The 25,560-nt window shown below is 38.6% G+C and overlaps 1 protein-coding gene across 6 annotated transcripts in view; it reads left to right on the top strand.

Annotated features, from left to right (window-relative positions):
• LOC124162097 (CD151 antigen-like) overlaps nucleotides 1-25,560 on the top strand; it is a 178,673-nt gene that overhangs the window by 118,693 nt on the left and 34,420 nt on the right. The window contains exons 1-2 of one of the 6 annotated variants that reach the window (XM_046538486.1): nucleotides 23,755-24,063; nucleotides 24,156-24,166. The exons of 2 other annotated variants lie outside the window; for them this stretch is intronic. The gene's annotated coding sequence lies outside the window, so the exon portion shown is untranslated. 3 more of the 6 variants (XM_046538484.1, XM_046538483.1, XM_046538482.1) reach the window with 3 other exon arrangements.

The raw sequence follows: 25,560 nt of genomic DNA, 5'->3' as shown, positions 1-25,560 counted from the left end.
CTATGTTAATACTTCGTTGAAATATGAACCTCAGAAGACGTAGAATGATTAATGCTGGATATAGTGGACTGCGGACCAGCCGAGGCAGCGCTTTTAAAACAGAAGAAGGCCCTCCCGGACTGCAACGTGGTTATGCTGTACCCATTCACATAATTGTGGACTCTATAGGACAAAGGGTCAGAGTGTAAAAAGAAGTTTTCGAGATATGTTTTGAGATAAGATTGAAGTTTAAGCACCAACTCATGAACTGCTTGGCATAGTTGGTGTAGGGGCACATGGATTAATTGCAGCACCAATCTAGATATACCTATGCCTGTATCTCTTTGCAACTCAAACGATCAATGATATCGTATTTTACGACGATTTCATAAACTCACTATGTTGTTTGCCATCTTGCCCGGGTCAAAGTTTTCAACTCATTTCTAACCCACTTTCTGATTAGCTGTCAAGCTGAATATTTCAGGATAACTCAGATGCAGACGACAATGCAATATTCTAAGACTTTCATTCTGATCGACTATGTATCTCGATTTTTATTCAGAATTATAAATTAAACATGGATATTAGTAATTAAAAATGGCCTCCAATATTCGATGGCGGCCCTGCGACCATTACAAGGAAGTAGAATGTCGGAAAATCATAACAATGAATTCGTTTATGGCAAACTATATTAATAATTGTCTTGAGAAAGACGTATTTTATATACAATTTAATTTTTTATATACTATATTTAACCACTATATATTTCTGTATTTAACTCTAACAACTCAACCAAGCCAAAATAAATATGAAAAAAGAAGTATCGACTTCGAGAATCGATCGTAGGACCTCCGGTCAAGAGTGATACACCGTTTCCACCGGACTACATTTCATTTTTGGCAAGGGTTTGTTTCTAAGGGAATATATTAGGTTGGTAAATGTTTAACCGCGTTTTTTGTTTAAACTATTGGTTATATAACCCCATATAGGGGGGGGTGATTCGTGAACAGCTCCCAATGTACTACAAAACTACAAAGTTTGATTGAAATCTGAGACCCGGTTTTGGGACACTCCCCTTTTAAGTAATTGAAAATGCCACTTTGACCCCCTTGATTCTGGAGTTTACAATGCAGGGTGTTTCAGTAGGAATTAGCAATACTCCAGGAGGTGGTAGGGTAGAAAAATTTAAGCCGTTTTTGTCCCATAAACATGGGGTCGCAACTCCTTAGTTAATGAGCCATGGCAACGCAAACATTTTGTAGGATGAAATTTGAGTTGACATGAAAACCCTGAATAACGTTATGTACAGTGACGGAAGGGATCTGAAACTTTTGATGATTGTGCTTGAGATATGTTTCGATCATTTTATGCTATTTACAAAGAGATTGGTAGCTTATTTTATCGATGGACTTCGAATAATCGTAGACATTTCAAATTTCAAAGGCGTATTTTTTTACGATAAAAGTATTATTTTCGAGAGATGACATAAATGTTTAAAAAATAGTTTTTAGGAAAATTTGTTTTATTTATTGCAGGAAAAATCTATCTACCGATTCGATCGATAGATTTTTCATCCTCATAGGAAAATCTACTAGAATTGGTAGAAAATTAATTGCGTATGCTAGGTTTCGCTATTCAGTGGGCCCTTTTCGCTCTGTAGCGTTAAGGTGTTTTTCCCCGTCCCTCCCTTCCGCTCCTATCCTTTCCCAGAGGCGTCGGCGGGCTCCTATCGCGACGGCGCCTCTATCCTTTTTCCTTCCTCTCCAGCCCCTCCCCGGGTGATCGGGCGTATAAGCCTCGGGCTTGGGTCCCGGCCCCGGTGTGTTGTATCCTTAAGAGGGTTCGCCTTGAGCCCTCATGATTCTTGCAGGAAAAATCATTTATCTATTGTTATTTGCACGGATGAGATGGAAACCTAAGTGAAGTCATGACCGTTACGTAGAATTCCGCGGATGGGGAGAGAGTTGTAATTACGCCCAGTTACCGTGGCGATTAGCTACAACAATGGAAGCTTGGCACAGAGGTGTCTATCACAATATGGAAACGAAACTATTGCAGCTATTAGAATGCAAAACACTATAAAATGCTATATTTGTTGTTTAATGCTGGCGTTAATGTTGACTATAAAGTGATGTTTTCTTTTGTCAACTTTCCGAACAATCCTGCGGACGTTGACGGAAAGTTATCCGTCCGCCGCCCGCTTCCTTTTCGCCAATCTCAAAGGACGTGTGTCTCTGTGTGCGCCAAGAGACGTAGACATTCAAGATGCGTCGAGATTTACTCCAACTGGAGATGATTGCAATTTGGGGGTGAGTTTAATTGTTTTAAGTATAGCGGGGGCGGTGGACAGCTGCGGATTCGCTGGCCACCGAACTCCTTAATATTCCTCCCGACATACCAGAACCCCTCCCAACATATTCTTCGCAAGTCCTTTATTCGTCCATACTACATTGCGTGGAGGTCACCGACGCTTGGAGATCACCCGACTCAGCCCGACCACGTATTGAAGCAAGGCCGCCCACATAGGGGCATTCTTTACGGAGCAGATTTTTCCATTGTGATAATTCTTTCGGTATCACAAAAATGCCCAAGGACCACCTCTTTCGTGTAAAACTCGATGTAGTGATGAAGATTACTTGAATTTTTTAATTGAAGTATCTTTGGTATTATTTTGGAAAACTAATAAAATAAACCAATCCTCAAGCAGACGTTTCGCTCATTGTCGAGCACATCTTCAGGGATTGAGAATTTTCAAATATAATCAAGTTCAATTCATTCTGTTTGAACACTTTACATAACTTTGAATTGTAACCTACAGTTAACGAGAAGGCAATTTCATTGCAACAAATGTTTGGTAAAGTGCTCAAATAGTTAAATTTGTTTCTTTAATAAAAATTCTCAAGCAAATATAAGTGTGATGCACGAGGATAGTTTTATTTTACGTGTCTCGTACTTCCAAAACAGCAACAGCTATATTATTAAAGTCAATGTTTCTCTGTCTTTATATTAGTTTGTCTTCCACTCCAAAATGTGTATTTTTTATCCAAGATAGCTGAAAATTTATGGAAAAATGGTTAGTTTATGATCTATGGAAAATCAGCATCTACCTACATTCATTCCGTGAAAAAAGGCCCCTGGGCGCTTAAATACCAATTATTATCTCCAAAGTGAATACACAAGAATAAACTTGTCCATTTTGTTCTGTGAATAACAGAGCTTGGCGTAGCAACAACCAGATAACCCGTACGAACCTTGTACAAATCCAAGTATTGTTTGATTCAGACAATGGCGGTTTCAAGCACTCTAGGTTTATTCCTGGAAATAATCTGCTCGCAAGCATCCTCGGACTTGTACATGGTTTAGGTTCGTGTGATTCAGGCCTCAGTTTTTCTCTTGCTCTGTGGGAAGCATAGCTACTACAACAGTAGTGCGTATTTTTGCTTTGGGGAATGACGCCAATGGCAACAGAAGGGTATATTGTTGCTTTGGTTTCAGCAGGTGCAACCGTCAAGCCAAAAAATCACGTATCTATGGGAACGGATTTACGAATGTGCAGCCTTGAGAAATTCTTCCCTCTCGAATATCGTTATTTCCGAAATGGATTATATCTGTTTGCTTAGCGTCAGTTTTATGGCCACTTTTTATAGTGCACGGATTTTTTATTAATGGAAGTGATAAGGTGTTCGTGATCGTTTGTGTACCTTTTCCGTTATCGCCTTACACGTTACATCATCGCAAAAGTTCTCTGAACCTATCAGTAATTTTTAGCGTCTTACTATCAGTCATTTGTAACAACTTACACCGTGAGATAGAATTGGTGTTCGCCCGGCCATTCTATGCTGGTTTTCCGGGTTCGGGCACAATAGTTCTCTTTTTCTAACTTCTATTGAACTAGAGATGTGAATATCTCCATCTCATATCAGTAAAGCTGGAAGTGATTTATGATGTTTTCCGTTGCTTCTAACATAGGAGCTCGGTTAGTAGTTCATTGACTCTAGGTTTTTGGCACCATAGAGAGATTATAAATATTGAAGTTATAACTAAGGTGTGTAGCGTAACCATCCGTTGGAACTTTTAACATGTTTGAATAACATTTATCCATCTCCTAGTGGGAAAATCTTATTTTCTCTCGTTAAAAATGAAAATTGCTTTGTTAGGATTACGTCCTGAGCAAATGGTATGAATTTGAGAACAATTTTTGATTTTATCGATGAGACAATCCAATTAAAAAGCTAAAAGAGTTTACAATTAATCTTAGACAGTTCAATCGATTTATATATTTTTTCCAATAATTTTTCAAGCCGCTTTAACCAACCGTAGCGTGATTTTCATGTAACCAATGAGATTATTCATATTTGCTTAGCTAGTTTTTACAGTAATTATTTGTAGTAAAAGTAGCTAGTAGTAAGAAATAGCTACGAGGTAGCCCTGCGTTTATTTTTATCACAATTTTTATGGCTTATTGTACTTCATGTCAGTTTTTTGCCGCAACACCATTTTTATTCTAGTTGTATTATGTTTCTCAACTGTATCTATCGTTGGTTGGACCGGAATGGTTATTAAAGCCAATATAAAAATTTTGATTTTATAATGTAATGTCAATGAAATTCTGTTTTTATTTCTTCTTTTCGACCTAATACATGAATGCATACATGCTGTAAGCGATTTCTTTAAATGTCATATTTGCTTGTAAAATGTCGGACCTTTAAGGACCTCTTTCCTACTGGATGAAGGAAAAAGTCACTCGAAGCCATATCTGGTGAATATGGAGTCTGGGGAATTGTTACAGTATTGTTTTTGGCCAAAAATTCACGAAAAATCAACAGAGTGTGAGCCGTATAGCGCCGATCTCGTAACAACGCGCCTGACTGTAATGGCTGCCGCAGTCAAAGCAAACAATGAAGACAGCTTAATTTTTTTCAGACTTCAAGGGCATGTATACCAACATAATAAAACAATTTGAGAATCGGACTCTACAAACTCGCGAGAAATTCAAAAATGAAGTTCCCGTTATTATCTGAACACACCTCGCAAGTGTGGGAGCATTCGTAAAATTGCCAAGGTCAACTCAAATCACGCAGGGAAGGACCCGGAAATCTTTTGAAGTGCCTCATTTTGTCGGAGTAAGTAGAAGTCGGTGTGTCGTATTTTACGATAAAAGGTATGAATCTCGATTATCACAATTTGTTTACAAGGAAGTGTTGGTAAATGGGGGTATGGTGGTCTACCGTTTGTAGAAAAAAGCAAGACACTCGAGTTTGAGGAGCCCCACAGCGTTTACACGAAGGAATCAACTCCAGCGCAGCAAAAATCATACAAAAGAGAAATTATTTCTACCTTTTAGACTCTTCGGTTCCATTGTATTTCCGGTAATTAATTTTTTCTCAAAAAAGTACCCGTTTTTCGCGCGTAAAATAAAGTTGTCCAACTTTAAGTGCTTGCTTTTCTCGTAGTTTTCGTTGCAGTAACTGCATTTTTGATATAAGAAAGCCAGATTAAGTATTAACAGTTTTCAGAAGACAAATAGTTCACAACACCAAAATTGATTGATTTGTTGTCAACAAAGCAAACCTCTGCTAACTTTGGAACCAATGGGTCAATTGACAATTTATTAGACAAAAAGTTTTTTAAAAAAGATGTTTAAAAAAACGTATAGAAATACTAAATAGTGAAAATAAGCTTATCATAACACCATCGCACGGAGAATAAAGCGTTGGTGCTGATTAATTTTAGATGTTAATATTTCATGCCAATCTTTACTCGCTTATCAGGCTCTTCTACACTGATTTTTAATAAATTTAATTAGAACCCACGCTTTAAACTATGTACGGAAAAAGCGTTTGAATACATGAATTTATTCTTCTTTATCCTGCCGGAAACGTTCGCCTTTTTTTTCCATGAATGAGTTTTCTTTCATACCTTACCGCCCAGTTATTTTGCGATACCCTGTCTTCAACTGTTTGTCTAGGCTTCAGGGGAAATAATATTTAGAGCGCCCATGGAGGCTTCGCGGTAGCCTAAAATTGAGGGAAAGAGCCTTATTACTAGAGCAATGGTATGGAATAATCGGAAGTATTAAATGTAATGAAAATAAAATTTCCAATCGCGAAAAATCAACATGAATATAAAAATACTGTCGCAGTGAGCAAATCAGATCCATTACTTGATTTCGATTTTTGCTATGTCAATCTTGATCGCAGGAAAGAAGCCAGAAATCTTTCACTTCAATAGTAGCCTTGTTGATATTAAAGTTGACGTGTTCGTCTATTACAGGCCACTAGTTAACTGAATATTATTGTTAACTACTTTTACGTTGCTTCCAAATACTCTCAACCCGGCGTATCAGTTGCAGAAAAGTTTCTCGGGTTTTCCACCGGTTGATGTCGTCCATGTCTCCCGACGTTTCGATCAGCAACTCGCGGATCGAAACGTCGGGAGACATGGACGGCATCAACCGGTGGAAAACCCGAGAAACTTTTCTGCAAATACTCTCAAGTTCACGGTTGTATGATATCACGATTTTCACTTACCAGAGGTAATAAACTGGCCCTTAGTCTGTAATATAGACACGTTAATCACGCTCCCGACTCATAATGTGGTCTTTGCTGTGTCTAGACTGCATATGTATATTACGAGCTCAGTGCGGCGCACTATAACGTATACATATAAGCCTTTTTGTGCCCTTAATAGCTCGCAGGTTCCGTCGCTGGCTTTTTCCACGGTACCTACATAGCATGTCGCACCGTTATCTGTTACTCTTATCTATGCGCTGTCGCCTTCTCTCAAGTGTCACGACCTCTTTGTCAGCCATTACATCACCGCTTCGCTTCTCGCTTGCAAGCGTGCCTCGAGAAGGTTAGGCAACAAAGAAGATAGTCGTAAATGTCCGCGTTAAATCTGGGTCTTTAGTCCAACAGTGTCGAGTCATTGGAATAGTAATAATAATAGTTTTATAGGTCCAGCAAAATATGTTTGTACATTGGTATACATTGTGCATTTGTATGTAAGACCAGTCACAAAATAAAGTGTAAGCAATAAAATGGCTATTTACCCAATGATAAAATAAAATAAATTGGATGCAAAATAAATATTTTTTCTCTGACAAGAATACGTTTACAGTGAGGAAAAATTATCCATAAACTATTTTTTTCAATTTAATTTAAAACAAAAAGGTCTTTGTTCACGTTTTATTTTTAATTGCAACGTATTAAAGAATTAGCAACTCATGTAGCACCGAATTGGCCCTCTGCTATACGTACAAAGCAAGGTTAGTGTGGATTGGTAACATAATATTAGGATATTACTATTATGGATAATGGAATTTATATCCATGTTATTCATGTTATAGAGGATAATGACATTGCATGACTTGTAAATGATTGATACCGAGGGCGGTAAATAAAAAATTCTATGGAGCAAATATAAATAAAGTTGTATATGAATATCTCTGTGTGCTTCAAGAAAGTGAATCTGACAGTTTTCGTCTTTATTCGGTCATCTTGCATGATATCACCAGCAATGATTTCATTAAAGTTTTAGTTATGTTTGCAAACTTAGTCATCGTCAATTAGTATATTTTTTGTGTTAACCCGCGTCTTGTGGCTGAAATTCAACGTTTCTTCCCCTCTTACGAGGACCTCTTCAGGGCTAATATTAGTCCTGAAGAGGGCCCGGCGGAGGGAAAGAAATGATAACTTTTAAGCAGGGATGGAAATCGAAACTAAACGAAAATCAGAACCAGTGAAATTTCAATGGTTTCGCTCCCGGGGGCTAAATGTTGAAACGAAACGAAATGGATATAAACCCAGGGATCTAAACTCAGGGTCGAAACAAAATCGGAGTTAAAACTACTTCGGGTCGAAACTTAACTAAACCTCTGGGACGAAAGAGACGCAGATAATGTTTCGCACCGAAGGGACCATTTGCTTCATCTTCGAACAGTTTAGTTTCGACTCAAATACCGAGTACGAAGTATGGTTGAATGAAGTAGAGGTTCGGACTACCGCCATTTCATACATGGGGCACGTTTCTACCGCTAACAGGAGAACGGTGAACGCAAACTCGCCATTGGATTTCTAAGCTCAATGTTTTAATCAATGCCATACGTAACTGATCGAAACTATTCCCTCTTCTCCCCCTCCAGGGATATCTTCACTCCACTTCTGGGATCGCAACTTATCTATGCGCAGAGGACTTTCGATTAATTTAGTTTGCTTCACGGGAGTAAAGTTTCGTCCCGGGTCGAAACTAAACTCATTGATGATTTTAATTTCGTGCGGGAACGAAACTAAACCTAGGCCTCGCATTTTCGTTTCCCTCCGGGTCGAAACGAAGCATTTTCGTTGCGTTTCACTTGCCATCCTTGCTTTTAAGCCACAAGACGAGGGTCGATCCAAATAAATTATTAGTTCGCTACGTATAGACCGCGAAAATTTTAACAACTTCAACTTAATCATCCATTGGAAGTTTCTGAGAGAGAATAAGGGAATGACGTTTGACCGAAATCTTCACGCACTACGTTGCGTTGAAGTGTTTTGGAGAAGTGGAAGTCTCGCTATGGCCTCCGTTCCTGTCATCGCGTCTTGTCGTCCGTCGCGGGCGGCAGATGACATCAAACACCCCAAGCATGATCTTCTATCCTTCCCTCTCTGCCTCCAACGTAGAGTATGTGCGCATCCCTTTTTCCGCATTTATTTCGCGTCTGCCGTCTATCACTTGTTGTGGTTTCCCGCAGGGGGCCTTCTTCAATACACTCTCCTCGGGAAATGTTCGGCACGAGATCGGTATTATGTGTCCCATAGAAGGGGTCAGAGACATCTTCACTTGCTGTCTCATTCACGCACACAAGTGGGTCTCCCTCGTCTGTGTGTTAAAAAAAACCACCTCCTCGAAGTGCTATTTAACGATTTCATTCATACTTTTTAGGTGTGTTGTCATTGAAAAACTGAACCGTTTGAAATCTCCCATATACTCGTGGCCTTACAGCTGAGTTATTCCAGTTTGAAAAGTTATGATAGGCTAACTACTGCTCAGCACATTTTAACCCAGGCTTAGTGGCGTAGTTTATACGTCCGCAAAAAGTCAGGTGCCGTCGCGGATGCATGCCGCGGCGTTCCGCCTTGACTAAGGCTGGCTCCGGAAAGGAGCCTGCGTTTTGGTTTTATCGTGGGTCTTACATCAGTTTGTTTTCGATCACGATGTGTGTATTGTAATTTTTATATGCAGTTTTTCGTACACCAATTTTGTAGAAAACAATCCTCATTAAAACTACTAGATGATTTAGGATTTTAATTGCAGTGCCGCTAGAGTTCTCAATGAGCTATTAAACCTTAGAAAACCCAATTTTTTAGCGGTTGAGCGTAGTTAATAACTTATATTTTGTGATTTTAGCGTAAGTGTTTTTCGCTTTGTTTAGCAGTTTAACATCCCTAAATGTCTTTGCTATTACCACATATTATTTAAAGGGTATGCATCTGTGTGTGCAAGTTCAATTTGTTCAAATAATATTATTAAACGCCGTTCAGATGCATATTATGGTCAAGGAGGTAATTTTGGGAGTATTTTTAACCCTGAGATACCTTACTCGTAAGTGAGCATTCCGTGTGCAGTCTTTCGCATTCTCATAGTTTATCATAGATAAAATTCAAGAAAACAAAGTACACGAAATCTTGTATTTTAGAAGAACTTGTTTTAGGTACACAGGTTAGCCAAATTTTTGTAGGTTTATGATAGATTCAAGGGACATGGTTAGACGTTTTTTGAAAAATTGCTCATTTATTTCCATGTGCAAATTAATTGATTGTTATTTTTGCTTTATTACAGGTAGGCATGCGGGTTTCTTGCGAAAAATGCGTCATCATCTGCAGTTCTGAGGTAATCACTCCCCAATATACTAATTCGAAATGACTTTAACAGCTACCATTAATCAGGCAGGGGAACAAATCTATAAATATTTTACATAGTTCTACGTTTCTTACGTCGTGGTGGGTTGTTTATCCCAAGACATTTTAAAGCCCCTTGAAGATGGTTATTTTCTCATTTAGTGTATATAATATTAAAATGTTTTCCATTTTAATTTTCTCTTTCAAATGAATACTTATATTCATAATTTACTTACGAATTTCGATTCGCAGCGGTAAGTTTCATAAGAATTTTCTATCAGGATCAGTGTATGAATTATGCATCGGTTTTTCTACCCTCTTTCCTTCATTATTAGCCATTTTAAATTATCTTTCGGTCTTACAAGAGTGACTCTTACTTCATATATTCCATCCTTTTACGTATTATTTTCTCGAACCTCAGCTTCTTGAAATTCATATGAATTGCCTTTAGAATAAATTCTCCCTGAAACCGGAATCGATTCCAATTTTAAATGTATGAAGGAACCTGAAAAATAGTAGTATGCGCGCAGTGATCTGGATAGCCGAAGGTCCTTGGTTTTATGATTGATCTAAAAAAGGGTTAACCTCTAGTCTGGTTTAATATCTGCCATCTTTCACTATGATCCTGGCTTTGCCAAATTCTACGTCATGTCCCGGGTCCAGTCGTGTTCCGATATAGCCCACAATTAGAACTGTCTATTCTTTGTGGCCTTTCGGTGCTCTTGCAATCGTACATTTGATGAACAGGAAGTCTCAAGCATATATTGGCGAGTTTTTTATTAATTTTTTTTATTAAAATGAAATTCATTCCTATGAAGCGTTATTCGTTTCACGGTGAAACCACGGTACTTGGAAAGGATGTTTGCGGTGAAAGATCGTGGAACGTCGAAGATGTATTATCTATCCCATTCGTGTCGATAGCGTCGGAGACAGCGTCGAGATATGAACCCGAGTATTCTTTCGTGCCCCGAATCGACGAACGTGACGCTTGTCTCGCGTCATTTTTTTTCTCTCCGTCCTTCTCAGGTGTCGACGTATCTCGTATGTGCCAGCTTCTCCTCTTCTGAGCCAGAGAGTGTCGGGAGGGGGTTGTAGGAAGAAGCCACGCGATGCATCCGGGGATATGGGGTTGCAGCGTCCGAGGGAGGCCCTCCTCCCTCGGAGGGGAACAGGAAGTGGTCAACTGCGAAGGAGGAAGAAAGGTGGGAGGGAGTGTTGTAACCGTAGAACTAATGCCCCGTTCGCATAACTATCGTGCCTACGATCGTAAGCGGACTTCGTCGCGTGCTTGAAATTCGTTAGTAGTGGTTCAGAACGCTGCCAATCTAGGAGGTTGGGTCACCACTTGCTGCTTAAAAAACAAATGCACTTTTTCACCTTTCGTATCGTCATCGTCATAATAAATCAACAATCCTAAGATTGGTTTGACTCAATTCTCCATTCCGCTCACGTATCTGCGTGCCTTTTCATAGTTTCGCATTTCTTCTCGTTTTCATCCTTAAAAACGTGGCGAATGTAACTCATTCGGGTCCGGCCGTAGTAAGTAGATGTGGATGAACTTCGAGGCAACTAGTGCCCCGTTCACAAAACTATCGTGCTTACGATCGTGAGAGGAAATAGTCGTGTGCATGCGTGTCTGGACATTCACGTTTGTAGAGTATCAGAACGATGCCGCATGAGGAGGAAGGTTCGCGACTCAAAAAAAATACTTTTCGACCTTTCTTAATCATCATCAATAATCAATAGTCAATCAGAAATAATCAATCAACTGCGTAAAAGCAATCCTAAGATTGGTTTTACGCAGCTCTCCATTCCGCTCACGCATCTGCGAGCCTTTTCATTGTGCCGTATTCCATCTCTTTCACTTGCTTAATAACCTGTCGTATGTAACTCATTCGGGTACTCTCCTTCCTTTTCCTTCCGTCAACCTGTCCTTCAACAACTGCCTCCATCAGGCCAAATTATGTTCGCGCCTGAGACGTTACGTCTTTTTGGTCTATTTTAAGTAAGAGGAACAATATAAACATTTCTTTACACGAAAAGTTTTGAATTTTTTTTGTTATAGCATACGTGACTGTGATATTCATTTTCATTTCTACACCTCTGTAATCTACCTTGAAATCTACCTTTCGGCCATTTTAAAAATAAAAAACTGGTAAAAATCAATTATAAAAAGCCATTTGTAATGCGAAGATGTTGTTGTATCTATAAAAATACAGTTATATGCATTAATCAAATGTTTTTCCCGTGACGAGGTGAAGAAGACGACAGTTTCACCGTTTTCATAGTTTTTCGCGCGTTCTTCTCCACTCTTTCGACCGTAGAAGCTAAACGTTTACGTCTTAACAATGTTTAATTATTCATTGTTGTAGTTGAATAAACAATGAGTAAAACGATATATTAAACGATACTATGGAGCTTCGGCAGGATTTTATACAAATGCTTAAAGTTCAGCGTTCTACCTTTTTTGCGCCGACAGTAGTCGCGACTCGACGTGGCCTAGGGAAAGGAACTCCGTTGTGTCCATGTTGTGTGTTTGTTTTGTCCTAATTGTTTTACCTTCCATTTTAATTAACTAAACATTTCTCCACAAACTAACATATGTCTTGAATGGTTGTGGCTTTGGGCATTTTCCATGCAATTGTTGAATTTTGTCATCCAAAGCGGAGTAGATATTGCGCCATTATTGTATCTAATCCTCATGGGCTATTCTGTTATCTGATCATGATAATCCTCATTACTGTATCAAATCGCGTTCAAGAAGCGATTCTATCAAAAGAATCCATATTCCCTGAAGACCTTTGTGATAGAAAGCGAAACGTCGGATGAACGAGACTAAATTAATTAAATTTTAAAAAATCTGACCAACCCTACGAGTGAGAAATGAAAGGTACAGTAATTGTCAATAAGTGGTCAAGATAAGAAATATCAAATATTGGTTTTCACTAACTGTATCATTTGATTATTGCTTGGTTTAAAGAGTTAATTAACGAAAAATAAGCATTTTTTGGTAGTATTATGCAATTTAACCCGTAGTTAAGCTATCCAATTACTCGCAATGCGCCCGGAAATGTTTTTTATATTCACGCACAGGTTAACCGCTGGTGTCTTTACACCTTCCCCCACACGTCTATCGTGGTGGCTAGCGGAATAGTTTGTAGATGTGGATAAACTTGATGTCAGTGTGGCCTTTAAAATTAGTGTGAGAAATGGTGACTTCACCGTATTTCACTTGAGTTATGACTTATTGGTATTCTTATTGAATTCGAGCTTTCTTGTCGTTACCACGTCTTTCCGCTACCAGCCTCTGAGGCGTTTTGAGGTTTCCATGGTTACAGTGTCGATTACAACTGCACGCGCTCGAATCAATCTCGTCATTGTTTGCTCTCTTTAGGTAGTTAGGCGTGAGAAGTATTCTTAAGTTGGTCGCGGACGTTATTCTGTTTGACTTTTTCATTATGTAGGCTGTGGGATTTTTAGTGTGAAGGAAAAGGCAAGGGAGACCTTGGAATGAATTTGGATGAGAACACACTCCTCCAATATCCTATCCTCTCTCAGCTCCTGCTGCGGTATGCAGGAAAAATTAGCGCTTCATAGAAAATTGAGCCTCCAGACACCTACCCTGAGTTTCCCTTGCTTTGCCTCTGCCATGGCTATCGTATGCGGCGCTGACGAATGTGGCATGACATTCTTATTTTTCAGAGTTGAAAATATTCTCTCCATGAGGGCAGCGTCAGGTTAATAATAGGTCTTCCCTCAAGATGAAAGAATTTTCATTTTCTTGGAAACTAATAAATATGAACTACTTGCTTTCATACATCGGCTGACTATAAGGAAAACTGCAAATTCAAATCATAATCCTCTGGAAATAGACTGAAAATTCTTAACTTTATAGTTTACTCTTATGAGAAGAAAAGTCTTGTTCGACCATAGGAAAATGTTTATTATTACGATAATATATCCGTCATTTACATATGCAGCTGATTTAAGGTGCGTGATAACGTAGCAATCATGATAAAAATTATATTAAGGCTTGTCATTGGATTACTTTTTGAGTCAATAGCAAATGACTGCTGCAATTGAAGTAACGTCAAGTTATTTGTAAATGGAAATCATGCTACATTCGGCTTATAACGGCCATCATTGCAACCACCCTGTACAAGTATACATTCCAGGTCAAAATTTAGGATCGTCGTCTCAAACCGACTCCACCCGCTAGCAGAGCCCTCAGCGCCAGAGTGTGGAATCTAGACCGAGTGCTGTCGAGATTAGCGCCTTTTATGAAGGGTTTTGGGACGCGAGTGATAATTGGAAATGGCACTCGCAACTACGCACACAAATGCACCATTTCAAACATGAAGATAAGCGAAGGGGTGGTCAATTTATAAATACGAACGTCGGGTGACTTCTATGAGGAATTTGGAGTGTTCCAGTGATCCGAAGTAGACGTTTAACCCCTCCAATGCGAAGCAACCTTTTCCGTGACTCCGTGCCCACGCACAGGAATACTGTGATATACTGGAGTAACGATTTATTGGGTTGATGGAATGCTCTAAAAGCAGCTGATCTTACAATCTCCATAAGCAGCCGTCATGTTGTTGATTATTGAAGCATGTTTGCTAAGCTGTTGTTAAGTCGGAGTAAATACAAACAAGATTGATTGTTGGCTTCTGCGCCTGCGACAAAGAATGAAATGGTTAAACCTCTAGTCACGTGGTCCCTGATGGATAAATACAACGATTGCGTGTGCGTGTATGTTATTTATTTTGGTTAGAAATTTAATCCCCATCTAATGATCGCGAAGAAAGACAGAAAGTTAAAAAAATTAAAAACATATGTTTGTAAATATTTTATTTACTTCCTTTTCCCAATTCCCACAATAATGTTTAAATTGCGTTTTTCAGAGTTGATCTCAGCTTTTGGTAACAGCGCGGCCCTCAGAGTGCTCTTCTATGCATTTCTCCCGGGGCTGCGAAGTCGGCATAAGGGCTTGCGATAAATATTTTTCGAAAAACTAGCAATGTCGTTTGATATACTATCTTTTAATAAAAGACTAGGGGTTTTGCTACCAGAGACTCGTCATTCCTTGTGCCATTTCCATTATTATATTTTAAGGAAGGAGGAAATTTCACTTAAAGTGATATGCATTTCATTGTTTAATTTTTTACAGTTCCTCACGTTATGTTATCTCCCACGGCAACCCCAACTCCTGAACACAGCCGCTTGTAATCCGCATGCCTCTCAATAGTATGGCCCTTTCTTAAGTAGGAGCATGGAATTGTCGCATGCAGGAGGCGGGGAAGAGACATGGCATAACTTTTTCGTTGCTTGAATCGCGCTCGTTTATAAAGGGTTTAAACGACTCGTGATCCAGGTCAAGTGGCTGATCACGCGCTCGGGATGCTTTCTTGGGACTTGGCGTTTGAAACGACACGCGGCTTTTGTGCCGCTGTGTTATGAAGTGACGCATATGCATTTAAGGGACCCTCACTCTCGTTCGACCCATCCATGTTGTTTAAGTAATACCTGTTTAAAACCTAAGTCATCATCATGTTATATATAGTGTGCAGTATTCCATTACGTTTTTTTTACTTCCTTACTGGTGAAGGACAAACGAGAATGTATGTACTCCGTAAGATTTGATATTGATGAAAAATGTTGACGTAAATGTTACTACATTAATAAGGAGTGAAGTTTCTGCGGAGTGAAATGCTTTCTTCCTAGCAATCGGCTCGATCACAATTATGAAAATATTGCCTCGGAATTTTCATCGAGAAAAAAATTCGTAATTGAGATCTAATAGGAAATGGTCCACTTTTTGTGCTTTGAAAATTTGAAGACGAAAGCATAAGTTATTCTTCATTAAATATCTGGAATTTTTCTTTTTTGATACTTGGCGTTTTTGTTTCATTGAGTCATCATCTTGCATTGCAACTAGAAAGCAATATTTATTTCCATCATTTAAGTCCTAATGCAATTTATATATTTTAATTGATTGAAGTTTTTAATATACATTCTCCTTTTGTTGGAAAGCCTTATTTTGTCATTTAACATTTTTCAAAATGCTAAATTTTATTATGCTGCTCTACAGTGCATTTATTTTAGTACATACAATTAAAACCAGGGTCCTTCACCTCAATTCAACAAAAGCTTGGATCTTAGGGTCTCAGATTTTGATGAAGATTTCTCATAAGGTATTATTGTGTATTTTGTTTGAGGTGGATGTATATCCATACAATAATTTTCATCAAAATATGACACCCTGAGGGACAAACGTTTGTTGAATAGAGGTGCGATGATCGAGTTGGCATAAATGTAGTCAATATATGTTGTTACAGATTTGGATAATGTATTGGTATTTTTCATATAGAAACCGTTACACACGTATAACCATTATTTGATATCCTTAAGACCGTTATCCTGGACACTTTTGACCCCATTTGACCCACCTTGTGCTCCTACCACCAGGCGAGCAGCTAGAAATTAAGGCTAGGGGGGGTTTTAGGAGCAACTAATACTGGGGGTATGGAATACGGGAGATGCGGGTACCCTTCCCCAGAATATTTTAAAGATAAATGGTTCAAAATGGTGAATTTTAGCTCTTTATGAGGGATATTCTATTAATCCTTACACTATTCTATTAGTAATATTTATCCAATTAAGTAAAATGGATTAAATTTTAAAATTTCTCTGAGTTCTGGGGGGGGGGGGTTTATCCCCCCAAACCCCCCTAGCTGCGCCACTGCCTACTTCATCCATCGGGCCACGACGTCATACGTAAATCAAGGCGCAAAAACAGGCTGCGGTGACAAACTCAGTAAAATGACCAAAATGAAAGCTCCGGAGGCTCCGGCTTTTAAAAATAGGAATCACCATCAATATCAATATATTTATTCCCTACGCCTGTGCCTTTCGGCATCGTTAAAGTGACATTTTTATGGGATTAATGACCTCGTGATATCGTCCCTTCCTCTAACTTACTGAGTGAGTTAAAAGTCTCCCGTGGCGCGGGAGTTGCCATGGCAACGTCTGTTTGGTGCTTGTTTTTCTCTGCGCGCGGTCGCCAACGCTTTTCCATACCATTCCGTGATTTATGAAGTTTGAATAGGCCCTTGGTCGGGAAATGCTGAGTTCTTTCCGTACTCTATTGAGTTTTGAACCGAGTGATCACGCATTCCGTTTCGCACGTGGCTGCTCTTCCCACGACGAAAACGTATAGACTGTTAGTGCTTTTGGCAGTTTTCTTTAGGAATTTGTATGTGAAATAGTAAGTCGTGAAAATTGGAAATATTAAATTTAATTATCATTGTTTATGAGTGCCAATGTTTGTGCCACTTTTAAGCTCTATTTTCTTTATTAAATGATCATAACTATCTCCAGTTTAATTAGACTCGTTTATTTACCGTGAACATCGACTTTACCGTATTTGGACTCTGACATTACTCATGAGAAATCACAGCAAAATCTTAAATTTCATAGAATAATTACCTTCTTCTATTAAATCAATGCAAAGTGTGGTCCGAAGCATGAATATGAAATCTCATTTGCGTATTTCGTAACCAGACTCTTGAGAATAATCGGTAAAAGTAATTTGAAATGTGACTTTTGACGTCGAGTTTTCTATTTTTCAAACTGTGACATTTTTATGGGATAAACGGCCGCGTGATATCGCCCCTCCCTCTTACTGAGTTAAAAGTCTCCCGTGGCGCGGAAGTTGCATTGGGAACGTCCGTTTGGTGTTGGTTTTTCTCCGCGCGCGGCCGGAGCGACCTATAAATAGATGTTTATTATTCTTTACTGCCGTTACACAGAGCTGTGACACAGAATTTAATTAATTTTTAACAATTATATAAATGAATTAATTATTAATGAGTAATTAATTCATTTATAATGAATTATTAAATAAATGAATGAATGAATTATTAATAATAATTAATTATTAATTATTATTAATGAATGAGTTGTAGGGCTATTAAATAAAATCGAATTCATTAATTGTTTTTGCATTCGAAATTGCGTTAATTAGTGATAGAACACGCTCAGTGTGCCTCATGTGTTTTGCCTTATTTTCTTCTAGATAAGTGCTATGTTTATTGTTTTTAATTTATCGTCCTCTTGTCCAAAGAAAGTGGCATTATTGCCACTCGGCCAAAATGTGCTAAGGATATATTTTCGCAAAATATTAAGCCTTTGCTGTATTAAGCCTTTAAGTGTATGCTCTAAATATTTTGGGCAAGCAGGGCGGTACCAATGACGCCACTGACGTGAGTCAGATGCTTTTTGCGATGTAAGTGTACGCGCGTGCATGTGTCCAAATTTAGTGCGCAGAAAATAAAACTCGCATCACTGGTGGGACCACCTCCATTATACAGAGCATTCTTGTGTAGTGAGCGAAGCGGCTGTTTCGCGAGCCTTTTAGAACGCTCGCCGCGACGGCGAATCAGGATGACAATTAATGTCATTCGCGATGGCTCTTTCACGCCTTTCGTGTCGTCGCTAGACATTCCTACCGCTTGGCGTTCGGCTTTCGTCTGAGGGCGGCGCGGGTCTGTCTCTCTTTCTTGCGGGAGACGGTCTGGAGCACAGACTCAGTCGCAGAAGAACGAACGCCACCATCGTTTGATCTTGTCACCGTTCTCTCTCGAAAATCGGCAGACAAAACGCTGTAAGTGGACCATGCAGAAAAGCCTCTTGCGAATTTCAGAATGTACGGGTTCGTGGGTGATGTGATGACCCTATCGATTGAAAAATCATGATATCGATTTTTCGAGTTACGATATTCAAAATACATATCCATATGATTATTTTTCATGCTATAATTCAGTCAAAGAAAAGTTTAGTTAATTTATTTATTAGTTACCGAAAGTAACGTAATCGAAGATTATCATCATTTAAGACCTTCCACGAAAAATTTCAAAACATTCATAAAATTACTTGTATACTTCATACTCATGCTTGTCATTGAATGCGAAGAAAAAAGGTCTGTCTATTTTGAAATGATTCATCCTTATAAGCCCAAGTCTACGTCCGAATTACGAACTTGTCTATAGGATGTTTCAACCCCACGAGAAAGACCGTTCACTTGTTTCATTATGCACACGAAGCCTCTCCGAATATCTAAACCGTACTCTTAGCCCGTGGTAACCACCAGAGCAGGCTTTTAGAGTGCTTGGTTGAGTAGAACTCCGAATCATGTGACACAAAGGAGGAAAATGCACAAAAATTCAAATTATTGCATTAATGGATATGTGGTCATTAAATACGTTTTATAATGTGTACTTGTAAAAAGGGCAGGAGAAACATATGATGGCCCAACGCAAATAGCAGATTAACCAAACGTATCAAATAAGACAAAGATATAGTTTTGAGTGAGTATCGTGTAGGTATTGTTTACTAATCAAAGATTTGATACAAATATCTTTGTTCTCAAAACGCTCTGCTATTCCTAATAACTGACTGAGAAGCGTTGCAATTGGCTTAAAATCCTCTACTGGCAACGAAATATGTTGTAAGTTAAAAAAGTGTGAAGTGTTTTCTGTAAAGTGAAAACATCCGAATATTCAAGTACTCCGGTAATCCAAGAATGCCCGCAGCCATCGCTACGCCAAGCGCTGGCATGCTTGGCCATTCGGACACGGCTTGTGTCTCGATTACAGAGTGACTTTATCTCACCTTTTATTGATACTACTCGTTAGTTTAAAAGCATTTAGTATAGTAAATTTTATCCGATGGAGATAAAGTGTGCCGGTAATTATCTCACCAGGCGGCTTTATCGCAGCTTTTCGAGTCGTCGTCGAAGAGAATACTGATTGTGAGAAGACCATTCAGTGTGATGGAATAAGACGAGTGGCCAGTAGTGTCTTGGACCTATCTTGCCAGATGGGTGGCTACAGAAAAAAAAACACTTCCTGAAGTCCTCGAGGTCTTTAAAGCGGCGATTCAAAGTCTCCGAACGCTCGCTATTGAATCTTCTTGAATCGGCTCCCTTCTTCATTTGACGCCTATTCGTGCTCCCCTTCTATTGCCCTTTGGTATTTTCTCCCCCTCTCCAAGCTACTAACACCTCATCCCTTTCTCAGCACGATTTCACTCCATCTTGTTCACCCCTTCCACCGGGAGCCCGAATAAAAAAACGCCCGCCCTCTCACTGTTCGTATATTTATATCTCAGTGTCAACAATGCGCCACCCTCATAGAGCTCCCCTTAGCGCCGCCCGTCTGAAGTAATTAATTTGTTTCGTCGACAGCGGTATTTTCATTCATTGGTCGCGAGGGACCCAATCGTGCCTCATGTTTATTCCCTCGTTCATGATGCATCTACAACTACACTACATAATTTTTCCTGCATTGGGTTTTTTCGCTGAAGGATACTACTTCCTTATCCTCATGTTTTTTACCCACAAACAGAAATCTTTTTTCTTACACAAAATTTCCACATATCGATGGCTAATTTCTAACAACGCGTATCTTAAATTCGGCTTGTTTATGACAGGTGTCTTATACAAAGTGTAATAGCATTAAAAATATAAAATAAAAGCCAGAAACTACTCTTCGTTTGCAAATAAATGCTTCTTTTTCAGTTTTATGAACTTTTGGTTTTTAATTTCAGTGTACAAGTGCAATAAATTAATCATATTTTTTCTCTCCTGAAAAGTTACTATTTTTGAGATACGTGTTGTTAGAACTTAGCCATCGATATGCTTTTGTATCTTGTTTGACATTTCACTAATAGTGTATACTGCATATTTTTTGTGTTTTAAACGTTTATTTATCGTTTAAAATATGTTTGCATCGACGCTAACGAGGGTTTAGTTGGAAGAGGGGACTTATTAATCTCATCCTTGCCCGAATAAAGGCATCTATTATTAATATTATTATTATTATTTCGTCTACATACTATCCCGCAAGTCGCCCCAATAGGCTTGTAGCGGGGGGTGTAAATTTCTTAAATTAAATACGTTTGATTATGATATTTGGTATTATTAATCTTCATGACATAATTGCGAGCCTTCATCATTGCGTAAATATTGATTGTCGTAAGCAGTTTCAAGTGGAATCGAATACAATAGAAGCGTATGAATGTTCATGATAAATGCGTATGATAAGGATCGAATGGGATTTTTAAGACAAGAAAACCCGGAAGTAAACAGGAGATGAATGTCATAACAATATGAGGCACTATCACGATTGATATCTATATAGGAAGTCCTCTCGGGCCGAAGGATGATGTAGAAAGATTGGCCTCGTTTTGATACGGAAGGAATTCGTAAATATGAGGTTTATTGTTTTTTTTCAAAGCCCGATCGGTCGTAAAACTAATACCGCAGTGACAATTCAATTATGCCTTGCGCAGTATCTTAAATACAGCCGTCGACCGCGTCACGCCGCAATTGCTTGTTCAGAATGCGCATTGAGCTCTTAAACATGCCCAAAACAACGGTGTCTCCAGCCAAGTGAGAATTGGGAGTTATAGTTTCATTTCTTCATGCTGAGCTGTGCAGTCCTCCCGTCGGGGAGGGATGTGAGTTTTCAGCCGATGATCCTATTCAACGAGTGGATCAGTTGATCCGGCTCACAATTCCTGCAATGAGGACTTGGCTCCCTCTGGTTTTCAACTCTTTTTTTCACGTGAAACGCTGGCTAAGAGCACTGCATTTAGGCACAGGCAACGGGTGGCAGACCATCGCAAAGAATTGGCTGAGAGCAACTTCTATGATGGTGGTATTAGAAATGTTTTTACCATCCTGCGAAAATGTCTAAGTGGGAACGGTGATGATGTAGATAAATATCTGGACGGTGTAGCTAAATGTTAAACAAAAAAATTCACTGTACTTTAAAATTTATCACCGATATGACCTTGTAGCTTAAGTTGAGGGACAACACACAACGGAACACGAGTGTTAAGCCCGGGGAAAGCAGGGAATTGTGATGAAAAAATGTGATGGGAAAAGTGTAGGATAAAAGGCCACTAATAGGCAAGAATGGCAATTAAAACGAATCTAAAATGTTTCTGTGAGTTTGCTGCGAGAGTTCTTTCATGAGTTTAGCTCCCGGGTTTTATTCTTTTTCGTTTCTACATTTCGCTCCCGGGAACGAAACTATTGAAATCGTACCGTATTTTTTTGCTTAAAGTAATGACTTTCTTAACTATTAATTACTGATGCCCTGACTTTACCCCAAGCGGCCTGACTTTTCCCCACCACGTCAACAATGCTTCATTTCATAGAAATGGATACTATGTTGTCAATTTGGAGGGGTTTTATTATTTTTCTTGGATTCTTTGGCAACACTGCAAGACATTAAAAGGTTTTTCCAGTAGTCTTGCATGTTCTAGTGAAGGCTGCTGTTGATTTTGTGAGGAGGGTGTTTTTGTGGTACTAAAGTTTATATGTAAAAAGTTGCTGATTGTCGGCCTCCTAGACGCTTCCAGAAGTTGAGTTATGTATTTTTTTACTCAAATTTCACCATAGATCAGCTGCATAAATCATATTTTTGTTCACCTCAATGACGAAGGATTATATTAGCAAGTTTCTGGGACAACATACCTTTTCAGAGAAATCCGGAATGACTTTACCTCAGACATATTCTTAGGGAAAAGTCAATGTTTTATCGTAAAGTTACTGTTGAATTTGAGTTTTCTGTTTTCATTTTGCCCTCCCATGTCCTTACAATTTATTTTCGTTCATTTTTAGTGTAGGTAGTAAAATGCCCTCTAAATATAAAAAATTATGATAATTAGCGGCCTAGTTTAAATTTGATACTATCTAACATATAAACTCTTTAAAATACTCCTTTGATGTTTCATTTCTCCAAAAACCTTTTCTTGTGTGTGTTACAATAGGAATAAAATGTTGGGGAAAAGTCACCCGATTCTCGCCTGACTTTGCTCCAACGACATTAAAAAACAAAAAAAAAAAATATTTTGAATACTTTACTGATCTAAAAAGTTGATTTTCAATAACTGTAAAATATCAGCAATCTAACCGGAAAGAAATAAAAAATTTAAAAAATATTTCAAGCGATTTAAACAAAAAATAAAGTTAGGAGTCAAAATATTTGGGGGAAAGTCAGGCCGTTTCACGGTACTGGTTTTGACTTTCGTTTAGCTTCGATTACCATCCCTGCTAGGAATAATAGTAGAATTTGATTGCTTAAAGTAATGACTTTCTTAACTATTAATTACTGATGCCCATTAATAGTGTTGTCTACGGCTTGCGCAGACGGTAAATAATACGAACTAACTTTAGTGGTAGGAAAGAAGTTGTTGTATTTTTGTTGTCTTTTGAAGGCCAATGGAAATGGATTTAGAGATACAGAAATGTCTTACAATAGCTCTAGAAATAAAAATTTATTCCATCCAATATTATAGAATTCTTTTAAATAACGGAAATTGTAACACTGTCCACTTTATTGTGACGTATAATGTTTAAAACTTAATTGACAAAGTTAAGGGTTTCAAAATACGGGCGTGTGCAAGTTTGAGGTGGTAAATATTTATTGATTGCTTGCTCAATACTTCACTAAGTTTCTTTGTCACAAGATTTTATACGTAGTGAGTGCCTCTCTTCATTGCCTATTGCGTTAACCAATTTTATTGTTTCTAAATAGAATCTGTTACTCTTCACAAGAAGTTTATATGTAAATAATGGAATAAAAAGTTTACCACTGATTTAGCTCATGTTTGTACTATTGTTTTAGTTTATAAAACGTTTGGTGTAGGAATTTTTCGGTAGTGAAATGCATCAGGATCCTTACTCTTAACCTGTTTATCCTAGTGCCCTTGATCGTGGAGATAGCTCTCGCCTTGTTCCTCCGAATGGCATTATTTCGGTCCAGCATCGCGTATATATAGAACGCACACACTCTCCCTTTATTCCTGGCGTGTGACGAGTTGCATTTGTTTACTCAACGTTTCCGTGGGAGACGTCGAGTGTGGGCGAAGCTTCCGAGCAAGTTGAAGTCTCTCCTTTCACACTAATGGGTGCTCTTCAGTAGTGTTATTTGTGCGAAAGAATCCGCCTAATAACTATTTTGTTTTCTGCCTTGTGTGTTGTCTTCTCGACATTTAAATCACCGGCTATTTGAAAATGTATGACTCTGCCTAAAATGGGCCCTTTAATAGCTTAGTTTATCGCGAGAATTCTTGTTCTCGCATTTATTTTTCGGAGCCACGTATCGGCTGTACGGAAGCACTATGTTCTGAGGTAATGAGCTCTTCATGGTGAAATCTCATGGAATAAGTTTATTTTTCTGACCTGTGGTTCTTTCGCCATGTACGAAGTCCTTCATTTCTCAGGAAAACTAAGGGTGAGTATATAGATTGCCGGCTTAAATTGCCTTATTGTTGCGTTGAGTTCGGTGTATTGTTTCTTATAAGGTGACGTCAGTGTTTAATTTTTAGGTTTATTGAGCGATATAGTATCGATGTCAATTCTAGATTGTTTGGCGGAAAAATTGAATTTATGTATTTGAAGGTGCTTATATTTTGAGTTTTACTTTGAATCTAGAATGTAATTGGATCGAGAAATTTTAGCTAATTACATAAATAATTTTTGGTGCACTTTTGGCGCTGCGATGTCATTACTCATTGACAAGTGCATATTAAACACAGTATCTTTTTTTTAAAGTTTTCTACTCGGAAAGGTTATGCCATTGTTTGCAGCTATTTCTTGTGATGGATATTTCGTTGCCTCGTTAAGTTTGACCGTTAGGGTCGCGTGTGAAACGACTAAAGAAAATATTTATTTAAAAAAAAATTAAACCCGCTGTTTATAGATTTTATAGGGGTAAGGACAATTCCTGGTGTTTTAGTAGATATCTTTATTTAAAAAATGTATTATCGTTAATTTAAAGTGGCCTCTTCAGGGATTAAAATCTGCCATGTGAATAAAAATTCTCAGGTAAAAAATCAGGGCTATGTCAAATAAAAATATTCGGGTCACCTTAATAATTTAAAAACATAAACATGGTACTTTACATTATCTACGTACCGTTTATAATTTTAAGGCAATGAGATTATTTATTTTGAGTATCTGGTTGCTTCATTTAAACTTGGCTATGCAAAAAAATTTCCAAATATTGTACGTTATATATTGATTGATGAAAGGCTTATCTAAGATGTGAAGAATATCTTTTAAGTTCCCAAAGATTTTCTGAAAAACGAAAATGATAAAGGAAGCTGGAAAATAAAAGAAAGAGAACTCAATTTGCGCTCGGCTCTTAATTTTTCGACGGAGTTCGTCGCGTGGCCTAAATTTGGCCCGAATCTCTTTTGAAGACCGCCCACGCAACCAGAAGAGTCAATTTACTCAACAGCGTGTAACCGTAAAGCGTCGATGAAAAGGGATAAAAAGGTTTAAAAAAAATACAAAACACTCTAGCCTCTGCAGCGCTTTCGAAATGCAGCGGTGACGCAACTATTCCCTCCAGCCTCTCCCGTGCCACCCACACCCACACAGGCTATCTTCGGCACCAGAGGTTCCTCGGGCAGTGTGTCTGTTGAGTGAACGGATGAATAGCGCCCTGTGCGCAACAAATTAGATGCGGGCGTCGGTAGGTGGAGTATGGAGATGAACGCGCCACCACGCGGAGACGACGCGGATTTATCAATCGACAAATCAAGGGTACTGCATAGAGGAGGCCCAATGCCATCCAAAAGAGGGCTGATTTCTGTTGCCACCTCGGTCGCATTTTAATCGGTT

This window comes from Ischnura elegans, chromosome 7, assembly GCF_921293095.1.
Source record: "Ischnura elegans chromosome 7, ioIscEleg1.1, whole genome shotgun sequence".
Classification (NCBI taxonomy): Eukaryota; Metazoa; Arthropoda; class Insecta; order Odonata; family Coenagrionidae; genus Ischnura; species Ischnura elegans.
The sequence above is the reverse complement of the archived record's forward strand: the minus strand, read 5'-3'. Positions and strand labels throughout refer to the sequence as shown.